At 33.5% G+C, this 18,751-nt stretch overlaps 1 protein-coding gene across 50 annotated transcripts in view; it reads right to left on the reverse strand.

The window, feature by feature from the left end:
• BAZ2B (bromodomain adjacent to zinc finger domain 2B) overlaps nucleotides 1-18,751 on the reverse strand; it is a 415,244-nt gene that overhangs the window by 206,070 nt on the left and 190,423 nt on the right. For 2 of the 50 annotated variants that reach the window (XM_063790211.1, XM_063790205.1), the window contains exon 1: nucleotides 7,400-7,792. The exons of 43 other annotated variants lie outside the window; for them this stretch is intronic. The gene's annotated coding sequence lies outside the window, so the exon portion shown is untranslated. Of the gene's footprint in view, nucleotides 1-7,399; nucleotides 7,793-18,751 lie in introns of those variants that run through there. 5 more of the 50 variants (XM_063790209.1, XM_063790188.1, XM_063790185.1 and 2 more) reach the window with 3 other exon arrangements.

Raw genomic sequence — 18,751 nt, forward strand, 5'->3', positions numbered from 1 at the left:
GTGATATTATATATCCCTCTTAGGGAAACTTGTAATTAGGTCAAAGTTTCCCTATTTTAATATTGCTCCCCATTTCCTCACTCTTATAACCTTATCAAGCCAGTGAAATAATCCCTGCCTTTTGGCTTAGTGGTCCCTCACTGATCCATGAAAAGATAGGTAAACATTGTTCTCCTAATCCATATTGAATTCCAGAATTTATACTTGTAAGAGTGATCTCAAAAATGCTGAATGAAATCATTATAGTCCTCTCTCTCACTTATAAAATATAAAATATTAACATATATCAAAGAAAATAAATTGACTAAAAAGAATATATTGGAAACACTTTCCAGTCAGATATAATTCAGTGATTTTATATTATAATGCAAAAAAGGCAACTAATAGATATCTTAAAAATGGGCAGAAATACACTTTTAATTCTAATTACTTGTGGAAACATCCTTTTATAACATTGTTCCTAGGGACTAAGAAATTCAAACTCAACGACCACTTCTAGAAAATATTACAAAACTGGGGTTACATACAACCAGAAGGCTTAATTATTTTTTAAAAATTCACTTTAAGAGGTGGCTATTTACACATACATATGTTTTCACACATAACACATATGGCTTTTTTTCTCTCTTTTAAGAAAAATACCCTGTATGTGCTGAAGCCAGTATTCATTCAGCCTAATCTTTTACATTCACTATACAGTGTAACAGAATAAAATCAATGCTTGATTCAGCTATCTGGAAACAGTTTTGTGGTTCCTCCAAAAAGTTAATGTAAAATTACTACATGAATTGAAAACAGGGACTTGAAAACATACTTGTACACCTATATCCCTCAAAAGATGAATGAATAAACAAATGTGATATACATATATACATATTTAATATGTATTTGCATATATGTACAAACATATGTATATATGTACATTTGTATATATGTGCAAATATATGGATATGTATACACAAATATATGTATATATGTACATGTATATATGAGCAACTGTGTATATATGTACATATATACATACTAGTGTGTATGTATAAATGTACATTTGTATGTATATATGTACACATATACATATATCTATGAAATGGAACTATAAAAGGAAATGAAGTTGTGCTACATGCTATAACATAGATGAACCCTGAAAACTCTAAAGTGAGATAAGCCCAACCCAAAAAAGGACAAATATTGTATGATTCCACTTATGAAAAATATGTAGAAGAGGAAAATTTGCAGAGATGGAAAGTAGATTAGAGGTTACTAGGAGATGGGGGATGGTGAGGGAAATGGGAAGTTACAGCTTTTTTTTATTTAAAAATTTTTTTTGAGACAGGGTCTCATTCTGTCACCCAGGCTGGAGTGCAGTGGTGCGATCACAGTTTACTGCAGCCTCAACCTCCTGTGCTCGAGGCCTGAGTAGCTGGGACCACAGGCGTGTGCCACCATGCCCAGCTATTTTATTTTATTTTTGTAGAGCAGAGGTCTCACTACATTGCCCAGGCTGGCCTTGAACTCCTGGTCTCAAGTGATCCTTGAGACCCCGTCTCAGCCTTCCAAAGTGCTGGGATTCAGGCATGAGCCACTGCATCTGACCAGGAGTTATTATTACTTAATGGTTACAGAGTTTCTGTTTGGGATGATGGAAAAATTTTGGAAATAGACTAATGATGGTTGTACAGCGCTGTGAATGTAATTAAGACCACTGGATTGTGTAGATAAAAATGGTTAAAATGACAAATTTTATGTTATAGATATTTTACTGCAATGTAAAAAAATGTAATATACCAAAATCCATTAAACTATATACTTTAAATGGGTGAACTGTATGGTATGTGAATTATATCTCAAAAAAGCTATTTGTAAAAATTAATGTTTGAAGTCCTTCTTCAGTGCTTGAAGATACTGTTCTAGTTCCTTTTCCTTAAAGGAGCTTCCCTGGTCATTCCAATGACCCCTCTCTTACTGTCAACTCATAATATTTTACTTACATATCACTCATTAAGCAATTAATCTTATGCTCCTTTTGACATCTCTGGTGTTTTTTAATTACTGTAACACATTTAATATTTGATTACGCTTTGCTTGTAAAACTAGACTGGTTGCTCAAATTATCAAATCAAGACTCATTTAGTATTTGTTTATACTTTATTTACCAAACTAGATTAGTAATAGCGCAGATTGTCAAATCAGGACACAGTAGCCCTCTATGTCTTCAAATCATCAAAAAATATTCAATTTTATACTTGCACAAATACATCAAATTTTAATAATGTTAAGGCAAACTATTCCAGAAAAAATTAATCAGAATACTCATTCTCTGGACATTTCTTTCTTTCTTCCTTTTTTGAGATGGAGTTTTGCTCTTGTCACCCAGGCTGGAGTGCAATGGCGTGATCTCAGCTCACTGCAACCTCTGCCTCCTGGGTTCAAGTGATTCTCCTGACTCAGCCTCCCAAGTAGCTGGGATTACAGGCACCCAACACCACACCTGGCTAATTTTTTTGTATTTTTAGTAGAGATGGGGTTTCATCATGTTGGCAAGGCTGGTCTCGAACTCCTGAACTTAGGTGATCCACCTGCCTTGGCCACCCAAAGTGCTGGGACTACAGGCGTGAGGTGTCGCGCCCAGCCTCTCTGGACATTGCAATTTATAAAGGATATAACAGATTTAGTTCAGTATAATTATTTAAAAATAGGCAATAATAAAATACTTTGAACAGAAATTTTTTTCTGATCAACCAGTCATTTCTTTTTCCCCAACTGAATCAAAGACATTGTCCAAATAAAACAAATTTTAAAACTAAGTGATACACAAACATTTAACACATACACTACTATTTTTATGACTAAGTAGAAATGCTCAGGAAATATAATTTTAATCATAAGTGGAATTAATTAAAATATGAAATTACATAGATAACTTAGTTAAAATAAAGAATGTTGTAGGGGTCAAACAACATTTTTGTTTACTTAAATAATCTGTTTAATGATTACAGTGACCATAAAATAAGTTATACCTAAAGAACTCTTTAAGTCATGATAATAAAAGGAAAACTTTAGAGAAAGGTATAGGAAGAATGAACACATCTTTTTTGTTCCTTTGAAAAAATAGCACAAAATTTTGAGAAATGTATCAAAACAGCAGACTTAGTGTAAAGTCATGTATTTATAGAACAGAAATATATAGACAATGTAAAGTTTCTACCTATTCCCTTAGTATATACTTAAAATGATCATTTAGACTCATATCCTATTTTAATCTACAACAGGTTTTTAAAAAAACTGGTATTTCTGTATGTTTGACATGGCTTTGTAAAAATATTTCTTTCTTGCAGTTTGTCTGAATGACTTGCTCTTAAGTATCTTTAAAAACATCATAAATGTAAACAGTATTAACTCACATGAAATAACTTCTATTTCGATCCAGAAGGCAAAAGGTTTAAGTTTTTAAAATATGGCATTGTCACCTCAAAAGTAAGTATGTTTCAAAGAAAAACCATATTTTTATTCCCTACTGAAGTTGAACAACTTACGTTCACTTTTACAATGAAAATACCCAGCGGCATCTTAGAGATTACTGGTTTTCCAGTAAGAAACATAGCTATTTAGCAAATTCACTTGCCTAAAAAACAGCCAAAAAAGGAAAAGAAATAAAGATGGTCTCTAAGCTGATAAAATGTGTAGATTAAAACTCATTCTTCATTATTTAGAATGTCTTTGTGCCCTTAATCTTTGAAGTTTTATAATTTACACATGATTCCAACAAGCTTGGGTTCATTCCCAAGGTCACAGTATAGTACAAACAAAAAGATGATGATAATAGCAGCTGTAATTTTCTAAGCACTTATTAAGCACTATACACAGGGATGGGAACCAGGAGTAGAGGGAGTGTCTCTAATAGGTAACTATACTGAAAGCTCTGTAGTTATTCAAAGAACAACAACAAATGGTTTGACTCCTTGATCAAGAATCTAAAAACCTTATGTCCCAAGGGTATCACTGTGTTACACTACAGAATGATAACTAACATTTAAAAAAGACAACTCCTTGTGACCTCAAACAGAAGTCTAAAAAATTTTTAATTTTAACATCATACATTTTTAAAATAAGGAGCATGATCAATGGAATCTAAAGACCTGGATTTGAATCCAGGCCTATCACCTAATCTATCAATGACCTTAGGGAATATTAATCTCCCTCGTACTCAGTTTCTCCAAATGTAAAGCAGAAATACTATTTACGTTACAGTACTAAAGTGAGAATCAACATATGTAAAAGCAGATAGTACAATTCATGAAAACAGCAGTCAATGAAATACTCTTAAAACTTGACTACCCAGAATAATTTTGTTCTTAGAAATATTTTTATTACTTTTTAAATGTTTTTACTTATTAGATGTTTAGCTGTTACTTTCATTAGTAAATATGTAAAGTAGATAATGCCAAGATTCATTCAAGTATGTAGCAAATGCTCTCAAATTTCACTATAAACTACCTGTTTGACTAGGTAAGTCCAATTCATTCTTCAGTCTCAATTTGGGTTGTACCCACTCTGTAAAGCCTTCTCACATCTCCACTTGCATATCTAATGAACATTTTGGTCTACCACATCCAAAGTCAAAGTCCTGATTCTTCATCCTCACCCCAAACCTTCTCCACCTGAAATTCTTCCCTATGTCACAGGTGATGGCAACACCATCCTTCCAGCTGCCAAAACCCTTAAAATCATCTTTTCTCCTCTTTCCTTGTATCTCACATCCAGCCCATCCAGAAATCTTTTTGGTTGTACCTCAAAAACATCCAGAATTTAACTGCTACTAGGCCACTACCTTCTCTCATTTAGATTACTCTAAGAACCTTCTAACTGGTGGTCCATGACTCCTTACATATAGTCTATTCTAAACATAGCAGCTGGAGTGATCCTTTTAAAAAATACCGAAAGCCCTGGAGTGGCTCCTCAAAGTCCCCACTAAGGCCCTACATGAATAACCCACTCACTCATTTCCTTTGACAATACCTCCTCTTACTCTCTCTCTCCATACCCGTACTCACAATGACAACCATTCATTTCCCTGAGTAAACCAGTCATGCTCCTGCCTCATGCCCTCTGCCTGGAAGACTTTCCAAAGGTATCCACATAGCTAACTTCCTTAATCTTTCCTCAACATCATCTTTTTTGTGAATCCTTCCTCAGCCCCTGAATCCCATCATCACCTAACCTTCACATCCTGCTCCTTTTTCTTTACTTCATAACATTTGTCATCTTCTAAAATGCTATGCAGTTTATTTATTATTATTAATCTCCACTCCTACTACATGTGCCACAAAAGCAGAGACCTTTGAAAGTTTCATTTGCTGATATTTCCCATGTACCTAGAACACCACAAAAATATGCAAATTAAATATGGAAATAAAACAATACATTGGATATCTCTCCTTTGCGTCACCTTTAGCATTCGGTACTGACCTATATTTTATCAGTTATCACATTGTACTGTTAACAGCCTATTAATTTTCTGCCTCTTCCACTAGACTGCAGGCTCCTTGAGACAAGGGATTTTGTATTGCTTTATAATGCTATTGCCTGTAATTCCTTAAAGTGCCTGATACTTAGGCATTCCATAATATTTGATAAATTAATGAAAAAAATAAAACCATCCAAATCAAGTGTGTAAGCACCTTTACTATCTCCAAAATATAAACACAATGGTTAAGGGTATGACACTGGAGACTGTTCTGGATTCTGAATTGTGTTAGTGTTTTCAGTCTGGCTCTGGTATTTACTGGCTAAGGACCTTAATCAAATTATTTAAATTTTCTACAATTTATTTTCTCATTGATAAAAATGGAAGTAATAATGGTACCTCCACCTCATGTGATTATCATGAATAGTAAATGACAAAAGAATTAGCCCAGAGGTTTGCATATAGTAAGTATTCAATAAATGACATAAATTACTTATTATAAATTAAAATAGAGGCACTATTATAACTTTTACTTTGATAACTTGACTAAGCTAGAATACTCACAAACTTAACCTTTAGAATCTCCTCAGAATATGCCAGTAATTTATATCAAAAATTACTGAGTTACCTAAAAAACCCTGATAAGCATTATGTGAAAGAAACTACCTTAATTCTTTCAACAAAAGAAGGAGTCTATTTACATTATCCCATTTTTTAACATTCCTAGATGTTAGGTTCTATAACATTCTTCAGTAACTACTTTTGATTTTTCATAATCTTATGTTTTCTTTTTATATAATCAACATACCTAATACTACAGTTTAAAAATTAAACATCTTACTACATAGATCACCTACACTTATATGTCCATAATACATACATACATACATTCTTCCCTCTACTCTGAACAATTTTACTTCCAGAAATAAGACTTTCGAGAAAAAGTTAAATAATTTTAAGTATATTTGTCACTCTTTACTAAATCACCTTTAAGCTTTCTACTTCCCATTTTAGTCGTGTATCCAACAACATGTATATTCCTATGTATATTCCTTTGGTAATATTATATTAAAGATTGAGCAAAACTAAGAGTTCTGTTCCAAATTAAAAAGCCAATGTAATGGTGTTTCTTTTAAAGCCATAAATTTTATTTATCTGTCTATTGTTACTGCAAATGTTTTCCTATGTGCAGAGTCAGTTCTCCATTTTATAAAATACTTGTGAAATTCATTTCCTTTGTAGTTTGTAACACTATAAAGAAATAAACAAACATACACATTTTACTTAAGCACTCACAGAGACAGTAGACAAGACAACTGAGGTAAGCAGTTTAAATGATTGTCCCAAGACCACAGATGGAGTGACGGCCAGATTTAGGATTAAAACTAAGAAGCTCATTATTCCCTTCTTATATTCTGAATACTTAACATTGTTTTTATATCATAAGGATCTCTTTGCTAATTTAAGAATAAGTTAATTTCATAATTAAAATTGAGATATTTTGAGAATATGTAAATAGAATTATGAAACTTATTAAATCAAGATAAAATTAGAGTTTATCCAAAGTCTCTGAAAAAAATAATCTTTTTACTACATAAGTTATTTTTAAAATTTTGTTTAGAGTGGCAAGAAAGTGGCAGCTTAATATCATTTATCATTTCAATGTCTTTATTTAATAAAGCTAATTTCTTTAACCAAAACCTACAGTATGTGTATGAGTTGGTTGGATTTAAGATACCAAACAGAAATACTTTTTCATTTTAAAAAATCCTCCAAACTTAAACAGTAGTTTCTACTCTAATTGTAAACTTTAACTTCAGGATATATTTATAAGAGATCTATCTATGAAAAAACAATGTTAAAAAGTAAAGAAAACACCAAATACCCTTGCATTTACAGGAGAAAAAGACATAGAGTATAACATTAACAGCTTACTGTGGAGAGTGGTTTTAATCAGGAAGTAGCCATTATCCTTTCGATTCAGAGCAGTGACAGCACTCCAAAACAACAAGCCGTGATATTTTTCAGTTAAAAGGCATGAAAGAATACCTACTATTGTGTCCTAGCTTTGCTGACCCCAAGGGTCAGCATATGTCTTTTATCAAAAGCTATCATGAAAACATAATCCAAGTAAGCATTTACAATGCTCTATTTGTTGAAACACCTAAAATCTACCTAACACAACCTCTCTCTCTCTCAGTTACTCACAAAACATGGCTGTCTTATTCAGAGATTAGCAATTATTGTAATGAGATACTGTCGGAGAGGGTCAAATAGTACTTCCTGCAGTTTACACATCTTGATTTCCTGGTAAACAAACTGAAAGGCAGGTGGAGCACTTAGATCACCAGCAAACGTGAATGCTCACGTGATAAAACTAAGCCAGGTAAGGTTGATGTCTCAAGTAATCGTTCTTTTCTTAATTTTATTAATGTCAAACAGACAATAAAGAGAAGAGGTCTTTCTTCCTTTTTAAAGAAGGGTTTACTCCTCACATAAACTCACATGATAGGAATGCTTGAAAACTGGCACTGTTTAAAAGCAGGTTTCAAAAATCACTTCTGGCAGATAAACTATAAAAACAAAGCAATGCTAACAAATAAGAATAACTGCTCAAAAACCTGCTAAAAATAAAGAAAAGTCTTTAAATTTCAGCTGCTACAACAAAGTACACAAAATAAATTTCTAAGTTATAATAAAAGACCAAAATTAATTGTTTTGTGGTCAAAGCATAAGTCTATTTTTTTATTTGGACAACTTCCTGCAAAATAAGACTGCTTTATAATTTATGTGGCAGTCTTTGAAAAAAAAATTCCTATGATCAGAAAGTTTACATAATTTGAAACTTTTCTCTACATCATTTTAAACTCATATATCAAAAAGAAAACAAAACAAAATATTTAACCTGTGAGCATTTTTTAAAAACACTGTTAGCTTGAAAACTAAGTTTCTTTGTCCATAGTTTTTTTTTTCCCCCCAAATTGCTGTTTTTTCACTCTCTGAAATTTTTAGTGTAGTTTGATGAGGGAAGATTTAAATTAGCCATGGGTATCAAACAAACAAAAAACCCAACTCCATCAAAATGATAAACTAATTTACTACTTAAAAAAATCTAGATAATTCTGTAAATTCATAAAATTTGCATTTATCTTTAAAATTCTATATTTACTAAGGCCATGCATCAATATCCTAACTATTTAGAACAAGTAAGATTTAATTTTAATGCAAAAAGCTCTTAAGAGCCCTTTACAACAATATAATCATGTTAAGATATTAAAATTATACTACTTAAATTAGGTTTGTATTTATTCATTTTGCAAAATAAAGTTCTAATGCACTGAAATAGAACAAAACAGAATGATAATAAATAACAAAAAGAACACCCAGGAGAGAAGACTGTGCCAAGAGTATAGAATCTCAGAACAGGTCTCATTACATATACGTAATATGTCATTTCAAGGAGTATGTATTCGGTATTGAGCCACATTAATGCAAGTTGCTAACATCACTAATCACCACCTTCACTACAATGACACATGAAATAGCAAGTTTTCAAAAAACTACAACTACGAAGTTAACATTTCCAGCTGAATTTCTTGGTCACATTAACATTAAATAATTTAAAAACCATAGTAGTCACATGGAATGCAAAACACAGTTCTTATTTCCTTTATAGAAAATTTGAGATGTAATTCCTACCACATAAGTAGCTTTGAGTATGTAATTCATACACCAAAACAAAACAAAATTTTAAATCAGAAAATTATTATTTCAATTGTTTCAATGATTTATGACCATCTTAGTTTCCTATAATGTGTCAAATTTAGAGCACGATGAAATGAAAACATAAAGAGGTACAGCAAATAAATTTGATATTTGGTTTCATTGAAGGTGGTTTTTATCAAGAGGCAGTAACTTTTGATATTATGAGTTTACAATTCAGTTAAAAGGTAAGGAACAAAAACCAGTTGGAAAAAGACTTGCCCTCAGAGCTGACAAATGAGAAAAATATATCTTTTCCTTCTCTTGGGTATATTTCAGCCCTACTTACCCTCTCAGGCATTCTTTAACTGGACCTGGTAGTGCTATACAGACAAAAAGCTTCAGAGTGAATTCCCCTGTACTCTGGAAAGTCCAAGAAACCACAGAGCTCAGTCGTCCATATTAAGAACTATGTGCAAAATGAGGTGGGAAGGCAGAGGGAGAGACAAGAGGAGGAAGAAAGTTTCCTACTTTTTACTTGCTTGCCTTCTGCTACAATAAATAGGTGTTACATAATTATTTATATCCCATCTTATTCCAACATAATTTAAGATGACTTACAAAACTATGAGTAGAAGAACAGAATGCCGTCTTTAAAACTAATATGAATAAAAGGGAAAATAAGAGGACATGAGAAAGATGAAAACACAAGGTAAAGCTGGAACAAAGAAACACCTATCGTAAGGTCTTGCACAAGTCTATGATGTGGGTGGTTCAGCTCCTTAGCAATCAAAGTGGGAAACAAGATCAAATTACAAAATTCTCATTCTCTGTAAGATGTAATTTACAAACAAGCTCCAAAGCATTCTCTAGGACTTAGAATTGAGAGAAGTTTTAAAAATAATTTTCAAAAATGCAACACTGGAGCATACAACAGTTTTCTCAATAGAATCTTTACAGCAATTAAAATAACAAATTTCACATAAAAGTTTCTTTTAACATTTCCTCAGTGCAAGCCAGAGTGATAACATAAGGAAAGATTCCCCAAAATAAGCCATCTTGCTAGGAAGTGTGCAATTCTTATCTGGATCTTTAAACATACACTAACAATTTCCAGAATCATGTTAAATTCCATTTTCAAATTCCAACTTCATATTCTATTTTCTAAAGTCAGGTTCTTATGCTAGATGAGAGCATAAGATCACATAAAATGAGATAACCAGGGTTCCAGATCAGGCAAAAGATAAAACATTGGTAGGTAGGTCCAGACAATTATAAGGGACCTTTCTTCTTTTTTTTTTTTTTTTGAGACGGAGTCTCGCTCTGTCGCCCAGGCTGCAGTGCAGCGGTGCGATCTTGGCTCACTGCAAGCTCCGCCTCCTGGGTTCACGCCATTCTCCTGCCTCAGCCTCCCCAGTAGCTGAGACTACAGGTACCCGCCACCACGCCCGGCTAATTTCTTTTTGTATTTTTAGTAGAGACGGGGCTTCACTGTGTTAGCCAGGATGGTCTCGATCTCCTGACCTCGTGATCTGCCCTCCTTGGCCTCCCAAAGTGCTGGGATTACAGGCGTGAGCCACCACGCCTGGCCAAGGGACCTTTCTTTTTAACTGAAATGAGTTCCTCTTTTCGTTGGTGATCTTCCTTCCATGATCCTGCCCATTACAACAGCTGGGAGTCCAATCTATGATGATGTTTAATCCTCCCCAGTTTGGTATTTCTAACCGTAGTAGATAAATGTGACTCTGTCTTCACATTCAGTTTGCATCAATTTAGATTCATATTTGCATACTTTTAGAACATTTACTTTTTGTTACTGGTGCAGAGGAAAGACAGCAAAACTGATACAAAGGAAATGTCCTATCTCTTATTTTATTATACAAGAAAAAACAAGATCTACCAGTGATGTCAAACGACATGCTACCATGGTATAATATCCAGCCTGAACACTAATAAAATGTAACAATGATGCATTCTGGTTTTCATGTCAGGTAAACAGGTTGTAGCAAATCATATCTTCCTTACTACTGGGTTGGTCTGCTCTCTGCCTCCCAAAGTTCCTAAATTTATGTCCTCCTGCCTCCCAGATTATGCTTATGTTGTTTCATATCTCTTCTCCTACCTCATTATCAGTTTAGGTCTCATCACTTTCAGGATGGCTCTCTCTCAGACTCTACTTGAAGGGCCCATAAAAGCTTTCTCTACATAATTTAGCTATATATTACTATATAATTATTTGGGGATTCTCCTTACTAGATCTTGAAATTCCTTCTTTTATATTACCCACCATGAATAACAAAATGCTCAACATGTAGCAAATACTCTAAATACAAATAAACTTACTATAATGCATTAATAAACTGCTGTATATATTTATAACAGCTCATGTTTGTTCAACATAACTAGGATATTTATTATGATTGCATCAATTGAACCAGAAGGCAAATTTTTACCATACAGGTGATTTCTGCATGGTATACAATCAACCCATATTTAATCAAACCTTGGGCTTTTCTGTTTTCAAGCTTGTCAAAATAATTTCAATTGTGAGACAACTTTTGAGAACACTACCAAAAACCAAATCTATTTTGTAAGCTAGTGTCAAACCTCAAAATGACGAAGATTAAATGACAATTTTCATCCAATACAGTTTGATTCATATTTGAACTCATAACATAAAATTTATGAAGCTTATTACTTTATTACCATTCAAAGAATTCTTCCAATGTGTAGCCACTAAAATTTATTTCTGAACTTCCTATTTTATAAAAATTCAAACCTTATTAATCTCAATATATAATTCTGCTATTGTAAAAGGTAGTAGTCTTTAGATTTGGCATAATATATACACTCCCTTACCATACTTTCCTGCAATAAGGAAAACCACTCCTAATATTTAAAAATATGTTAGAAAACATACACTGAAGTATCTCATATTATCGACTTAAATCAATCAAGATTCATTCTGTTCATTAAAAAAGTTATAGGATAATTATCATGGTTACATTATTAACCATCTTATAATTGTTTACTTCAAAGAACAAAAGTAGGAAACATATCCATAATATAAATTGAAATGGCTTTTGAACAAATTTAACAACAAAAGAATATTATTCAATTTTCTTTCTTTTCCTTAAAAACAAAATGGAAAGAGTAAGCCAAAGACAGATACAGATGTGTATATTTTCATTTATTGCAACATAATAGATACACACAGAGGCTGTGAGAATACAATATTCATTTTGCTGCAGAAGAACAGACATTGCATAACAATGAGATTTGCTAATGAAATCAACCATCAACCTGAAATACATATGTATTAAACCAAGACCTCAGTGTCATTTTCTTTTTGAATCGTTTGTTCTTACTTTCATTTTTTTCTCGACCTTTTCAGTATTTTTGTCCTTTAGATTTTAGAACTTATGGGTGAAGCAAAATCAACTCTATATTACAATGTATTGCTTTTTATTCATCACATTTATTTTTAATGTAAATTCCAATTGTTCTGCTTCTATCAGCACTATTAGTGTACCTTCAGAAAAAAGAAATCAATGGATGCTACCAGAAGAAACAAAGGAGGTTTATTTCTATAGAGAATTGTTGGATCTCAGGTCCAAAAAATTTTTTATCAATATTTCACATAAATTCTATGTGAAAACTTTAATTGCAAGGCGAGTGCTTACTTATTTAATAAGAAATAAGAAAATAATAAATACATTTTAAAGTCACTTTTGTAATACTATAATTTCCTCGACAATTTTGACTACTGATAATTATTAAATGAAATAATGTAGGGCTAATATAATCATTAAAATGAAAATTATTCTCAAGTTTTTAAAATAAAATAATACTTTTCCCTCAAAATGTTTTACTATCCTGGTCTGCAAATGTTGATTACCAATTAATATTTTCAAAAATAAGTAATACTGGGAATTTTCTTAAAGATTTATGATTTAGTTACAATCTTCAATAAAAGCACAAGACTATGAAAGTATTTAATGTGATGTATCTTAAAGAAAAAATAAGTATTAATGTACCTCCAGAATCAATTTATATCCTTTTGAGTATAGGATATTTAACTAAAGAGCTATCTGTGCTATTGGCTATCCATTTACACAAATTAGGTTTTCAATTGACCTGTGCTACAGATAAAATTAACAGGCTAATCTCTGGTATACAATTGCTACTAATTCATAATAATAACAGCTTTAACAACAACAACAACAAAAAGCAGTACTTATACCAACTAAAACATCCAGAGTCAAACAGAAGATTAAGTTTCCTGTTATATTTTATACTACGTTAATGTCTAACCTCAAACAATACCCTGCAAAAATAACCAAAGGCAGTATCAACTACAATTCTGTCGGAAATAAGTAAACAATTAGACGTTCCTTATTAAATGTAAACTCTGAAAGTTGTCACTGACGTCTAATAATTGTCAAGGCTATTTTTAAAACTTTGAAGAATGACTTGAAGCAACAAACCAACAACCACAGAACGATCAATCTAAACACAAGAGATTTTCCTTTAAAAATCCAAAAATTTCTATTAAAATGTCAAAATATACATTAGACTGTAGAGAAACAGACACTTTAAATGAGTATCTGTGCAATACCAAAAGCCTACTTTTACTACTACAAAAAAAAATCCTAAAACATGGTGATAGGGTTTGGAAAGTCATCTAGCTCATTGCTACTCCAAGTATAGTCCACAGACCAGCAACATGGAAATTATTTGTTAAAAATGCAGAATCTTGGCCAGGTATGGTGGCTCACACCTGTGATCCCAACATTTTTGGGAAGCCAAGGCAGGAGGATCACTTGAGGCCAGGAGTTCAACACTAGCCCAGGCAACACAACGAGACCCCATCTCTACAAAAAAATAAAATAATTAGCCAGATGTGGTCGCATGTGCCTGTAGTCCCAGCTACTCAGGAGGCTGAGATGGGAGAATCACTTGAGGCCAGGAGTTCTAGGCCAGCCTGGGTAATAGTGAGACCTGGTCTCTACAAAAAATATTAAAAATTAGCCAGGTATGTTGGCACGTACCTGTAGTCTTAGCAACTCAGGACATTCAGGTGGGAAGATCACTTCAGCCCAGGAGTTCGAAGTTACAGTGAGCTATGACTGTGCCACTGCACTCTAGCCTGGGTGACAGAGCAAGACCCTGTCTCTAAAAAAAAAAAAAAGAAACAAGGCTGGGCGCAGTGGCTCACGCTTGTAATCCCAGCACTTTGGGAGGTCGAGGCGGGCAGATCACAAGATCAGGAGTTCGAGACCAGCCTGGCCAACATAGTGAAACCCCGTCTCTACTAAAAGTACAAAAATTAGCCGGGCATGGTGGCGCATGCCTGTAGTCCCAGCTGCTCGGGAGGCTGAGGTGGAAGAACTGGTTGAACCCGGGAGGCAGAGGTTGCAGTGAACTGTGCCACTGCACCCCAGCCTGGGTGACAGAGTGAGACTCCGTCTCAAAAAAAAAGAAAAAGAAACAGAAATGCAGAAACTCAGGCCCCAGACTAGACTTACTCAGAATATTCTGTACATTAAAGTTTAGGAAGCCCTGATCTAGTACCTAACAATTTATACACCAATTTCAATAATTTCTGATATAATAACAACCCCTCAAAAAATCCATATTAAGAGACAGAATACTCAGAGAATAATTTATTTGTTGTGCCCAAAGTCCACGGCCTATCTTTTGCTTATTCATCTAAGTCTCATTCATATGGACTACTGATTTAAAATTTGTGGTAATATGAGGAATAAGAGGGCAGAAATAATGTTTCTATAAACTATTGGAAAAAAATACATATAAAAAACAAGAAAACACTCAGCAAAATTTTAAATTGATTCAGCAGAGGAGGCCTTTCTTCAAATAAAATATGTGAAGAAGCCCAGTATGTGCTCACACTGAGGTTACAGGCTCACACCTGTAATCCCAACTCTTGGGAGACCAACGTGGGAGGATACATTGACGCCAGGAGTTTGTGACCAGCCTGGGCAACACAGCAAGACCCCATCTCTACAAAAATTTTTAAAAATTAGCCAGGTATTAAAAAAATAAATAAAATAAAATTAGCCAGGCATGGTGGTGCATGCCTGTTGTCACAGCTACTCAGCAGGCTAAGGTGGGAGGATCGCTTGAGCTGGGAAGTCAAGGCTGCAGTGAGCTGTGATCATGTCACTACACTCGAGCCTGGGCAACAGAGCGCAACCCCATCTCAAAAACAAAACAACAAACAAACAAACCCAGAATAGCAGAAAATAAAGAGCTGCTTTTTGGGGTAGAGGAGATACCTAGCAGCTGCCAAGATATTTCAATAGAACCAATTCACATGGTTCTGCAGGGGACACTCTGACTTGAGAAAAGGGGATTACTTAAAAGTCTAAAAACAAGTGGAAAAGTTGTTACACTAATCACAAAGTTCACTATTTATCAAAGCAAGTCCTCAAGTTTATTCTGTAGTATTTTAAACTAAGAACACTGGATTAAAATTACATAAATTGTTTGTAAGTAAAATTGATATTTTCCTAAATAAATCCAATTGGCGAAGTTAGAAGTAACTAAGGTTATCTTTAATTAAATTATTTTAATTAGTAGTAGGCCTATCATTTACAAGGCATTATGTTAAATGCTAGTAATATAGATGAATGGACAAAGTACTCTATTTATCATCTTGGAAGAATAAAATAAATACATGGTAGTCCCAGCTACTCAGGAGACTGAGGCAGGAGGAGTTCTTGAGCCCAGGAGTTCCAGACCAGCCAGAGCAATATAGAGAGACCCTGTCTCTAAAATAAAGATAAATACACGGAACATACTACCATTTATACCATAAGAGTGGTATAAATAAAGTACTCTGAGAGCAAAATTAACTGAGGATGTCAGAAAAAAGGTTTACGAAAAAATGACATCTGAAGTAGGTTTTAGAAAGTAGTGTAGGAATTTGAATAACAAAAGTGGGTAGGTGGAGGAACTAGGAAAAGAGGCATCCCAAGGGGAAGGACAACATAAGCTAAGGATGAAAAGCTGAAAAGCACTGGATATATTCTGAGAATAGCTAAGGTGGCTTCCAAGCTCCCTAATAACAGGAATCATGAGTTGTTCCTTTTATAGCAGTAGCACCTATAACACACAAGAGTTAATATACAGGTTGAATATCCAGAATTTGAAAAGCTCCAAGATCTGAAACTTTTTGAGCATCAACATGATGCCACAAGTAAAAAATTCCATACCTGACCTTATGTGACGTGTTGCACATTATTTAAAATATCATATATAATTGCCTTCAGTTTATGTGTATAAGGTATAGATGAAACTAATAAATTCAGTGTTTAGACCTGGGTATCTCCCCTCCCCAAGATATCTCATTATATATATGGAAATATTCCAAAGTCTGAAAAAATCTGAAATCCCAAAAGCTTCTAGACCCAACCATTTCAGATAAGGAATACTCAACCTGTACCTGGGCAGCATAAGAGCTTGTTATGTATATACTGTTTGAATGACTCAATCAATCAGTAAAGTAATATAGTCTGGCTAGTACAAAGGACATATGTAAAAAATAGTGGGAGACATATTTATTTGGCTGAAAACGTACTTTAAGACCTTATTGGAGATGACCTTAAATACCACACTAAGTGTTCGATTTTAATGCTGCAAACAATGGTAAACTACCTGCTTAGAAATATTGATCTAGCAGCTTTAAGGAGGATGAATTGAAGCAGGAAGAAGTTTACAATAAGGATATTGCAATAATTGGTCTCCTGAGATAATTTAGGCAAAAGTGAGGTTTTGTACTAAGGTGTGGCAGAAGAGTGACAAATGAGGGGATGGATAAATATAAAAGTTATTCATATATAGAAGTAGGGATAATTTTTTTTTTACTTCTTAGCTGGTTAAAGTAGAGAAAGAAATTTAAAAATTGTATTGTAGAAGTAAAATTTATTGGACTTCAAAGCAGCCTTTATATGCAGAAAGTGGGAATACAAAAATTAAGCAAATGCCAAAAAAGTAGAGCAGAAATCTTTTATGCATTGGTCACATAAACTGGTACAATTATATAGAAAGAAATTAGGCAACATATAGTAAAGTCAAAGCAGCATGTAGACCGTAATACAGTAATTCTAGATATCTCACCCAGAAAAGTTCCCATACATGCACATTAAAAAGTCATGTATACGAATGTAAATTGCAGTTCTATTTGTAGAGTAAAACCCTGGAAATATTGGAAAATGAATAAATAAAAATATCACGGTATGTTTTTATAATGAAATACTATATGGTAGTTAAAATGAATGACATAGAGCTACTTATATTAACATAGATATATATCTTTAATATGCTAACACAAACACTTGAGGGAAGTGAAGGTTTAAGGTTTTGTTTGCACTTCTGTTTATCACTTTATTTCATGCCAGGACAATCCTTTGGATAACAATGAAATAAACCAGTCATGAGGGAGAAAAATGAATGTCTTTTGGCAGATCATGAAACAAGCCTCTAGAGAAGGCAGAAGTGAATAAAAATAAAAAAGCATGAAGTTTTAGGTTTAGTAAGGAGGTGAAACACTTCATTTCTCAGATATGGGTAGGGAGGTAGAAGGAAAAAAACCTAATAGTTTTTTGTTTTTTTGCTTTTGAGACAGGGTCTCATTCTATCACCCATGCTGGAGTGCAGTGGAATCTCTGCTCACTAGCTTATATAGTAAGTGTGTGTTTCTTCCTTTTTTTTTTTGAAACTGCAAACTATTTTTCAGAGTGGTTGTACCATTTTACATTCCCACTGGTAATGTATGAGAGTCTGATTTCTTCATATCTTTGCCAGCAATTCATATTGTCGTTATTTTTAATTTTAATTTTTATAGACAGGGTCTTGCTGTGTTGTGCAGGCTGGTCTTAAACTCCTGGGTTCAAGCAAGAGTTCAACTGTTCTAATAGGTGTGTGGTAATATGTCATTTTTCAATTTCTCTGACGGCTAGTGACGCTGAACATCTTTTCATGTGTTCAGCTGACATCCGTATATCCTTTTTGGCGAAATGAATTTTGGCGAAATATTTTGCCCATTTTCTAATTGGACTGTTTGCCTTTTTACTATTGAGTTTTTAGTTTTTATATATCCTAGATAAGAGTCCTTTGTCAGATAAGCAGTTTTCAAGTATTTCCTCCCAGTATGTAGTTTGTTTTTTCATCATCTTAACAGGGCATTTTGCAAAGCAAATGTTTTTAATTTTGATAAAGTCCAATTTACAGATTTCTTTCTTCTATGGATCATGTTTTTGCATCACATGGAGAAACTCTTCACCAAGTTTTGTCTTGTAGGTTTTCACCTATGTTTTCTTCTAAAAGCTTTATATTTCTACATTTAAATGTATGATCCAAACAGGTTCTGAGCTACAGGAGAAGAAGAACTGAACAATCTTTTCATCAGGACTTCAACTACTTAGTCTAGTTAATTTCAACATTTACTGGGTATCCACTTAAAGTGGATACTACTTAAAGTAGTAGGCACTTAGCACAGTTACAAAGTATCAGTATCAGATACACACAGCAGAAAAAACACAAATATATATTTTTTTCACT

Source organism: Pan troglodytes, chromosome 13 (genome assembly GCF_028858775.2).
Source record: "Pan troglodytes isolate AG18354 chromosome 13, NHGRI_mPanTro3-v2.0_pri, whole genome shotgun sequence".
Classification (NCBI taxonomy): domain Eukaryota; kingdom Metazoa; phylum Chordata; class Mammalia; order Primates; family Hominidae; genus Pan; species Pan troglodytes.